The sequence below is a fragment of the Apis dorsata genome, unplaced genomic scaffold (assembly GCF_000469605.1).
Source record: "Apis dorsata unplaced genomic scaffold, Apis dorsata 1.3 scaffold_52, whole genome shotgun sequence".
NCBI lineage: Eukaryota > Metazoa > Arthropoda > Insecta > Hymenoptera > Apidae > Apis > Apis dorsata.
The window spans coordinates 2,770,520-2,772,274 of NW_006263353.1; the positions used below are offsets into that span (position 1 = coordinate 2,770,520).

General features: G+C 36.4%; 1 long non-coding RNA gene across 1 annotated transcript in view; it reads right to left on the bottom strand.

Moving 5' to 3' along the window:
* The window catches only part of LOC102672326, a 23,425-nt gene that overhangs the window by 8,391 nt on the left and 13,279 nt on the right, over nucleotides 1-1,755 (bottom strand). The gene's annotated exons all lie outside the window — the stretch shown is intronic.

Below are 1,755 nucleotides of genomic sequence, written 5' to 3' on the forward strand. Positions count from 1 at the left end.
AGAGAGAAAAAAAAAAGAACGAAAGGGAAACGAGAGGGCCACGTCAGGTTGGACAGCCCTTTAAATCGAATTTAACGATCAAATTGCTCTTTGCTCCGCCCCCGGCCGGCTGATATTGTTAATTACTTGTTTGTCACGATGCCCGTCGTTAAACAGACGCGACGGTAAATTGCACGTGACATCTACGTAATTCTAAACGTACACACCGTGCGAAAAAATAGCGGGCTTTGTCGTGATCGATGATGGTATTCCGCCAATTGTCATAACTTCGATATCGTACGAGAAATTCGACAATTTTGTTTCTAACGTGCTAATCTAATATTTCTATAAAAGGAATACGCTTGAAAATTGTTGTATAATTTTCTGTATAATACTCTACGCTTTCGAACGTTATTTTTCGATCGTCGTCCACATTCGATAAAGCGATTCTGTATATAACAGAATTTGGAGAATAACAGTTATAAGGTAAAAACAAGCCTCGATAAACTGGAATTCGAACCGCCGCCATTCCAAATTTCTCCACTGTTCAACATACGTTTCAACGTTGTGTGTCGCCTCGATATTCGCGAATTTCGTCGTCGCTTCACTGCCAGCCAGAAGACATTAAAGCCAGATATATCGCGTTAACCGTGCTAAATAGTAATAGACTGCAACTTCGAGTGGCGATAACAACGACGCAGAATCAAAGGGGTTATTTTATGAAAGAGATATCAAAAGAGGAGAGATATTTTTATGAAGAATTGCCAGTTTTTTCTTTCTTCTGGACTCGTTTCTTTTTTTAAATCGATTAATTTCATTTCGAGATTTTATGGACAAACGAGCGGAATTAAATTTCGATTTTTCTCATTTTTTCCAAACTTTTCCCTCGCAATACGGCTCAGAATTGGTATCGATGATCCGAGCGTTTTGGAGAAAGAGTGGCGGATCGATAGAAATCGCATAATCAAGTCGATAGCTTCTTACGGCGCAAGAATACAATTATTGTTGCTGGAATAGAATGTTTCTCTCTCTCTCTCTTTCTCTCTTTTGTTGAAACGTTGCTGGAACCGAAGGGGTCGGGTGAATTTTTGAAAGCGCCTTTATTCGGACCAGGATTTCCAGCTGATCGCGTCCCCAGCACCCTCAGGAGCACCCTCATCTTTTTCGTTGATCGACTCGTCGGTTGATATTCTCGTTACACGGTGAGAATTTTTGATGAAAATTTCGGACCATCCATTCAATTTCCCCCACCCTTCTCCAACGATAATACAGTAATACAGTGGCAAATTAAATTTTTCAAATTGTTTTGTCGTTTTTCATCCGATATATCCGTAAAAGCTTTATTAATGCTTGCGCAAAGCTTTTTATCAATTATAAATTGCAACTAGCTCGAAGCTTTAAATTTAACGCGAAACAAATATCGTTTGACGTTACGTTCGATACTATTCCAAACTCTTGTGTTGTCAATAGAATATTCGAATTTATCCTTCCCTATTTTCTACATTATTCTCAAAGATACTAAAATTTTATTCCATTCTATTTTCTGTAACCCTCCATTACCTTTAATTAATATTATTTTCAAAAAATATAATTATAAGAGATTTAAATTTGATTTGTTCCATTCCGTTTTCTCTATAAAATCGAAGGTAACCAAGAAAAAATGATTGTACAAAAAAAAAAAAGGAAAAGAAATTAGAAATTTCAAGAGCGTATTAAATAATGGAATTCGTTATCGAAATTCGTATAATTTTTTCCTTTTTTTTTTTTTTTTTTTCC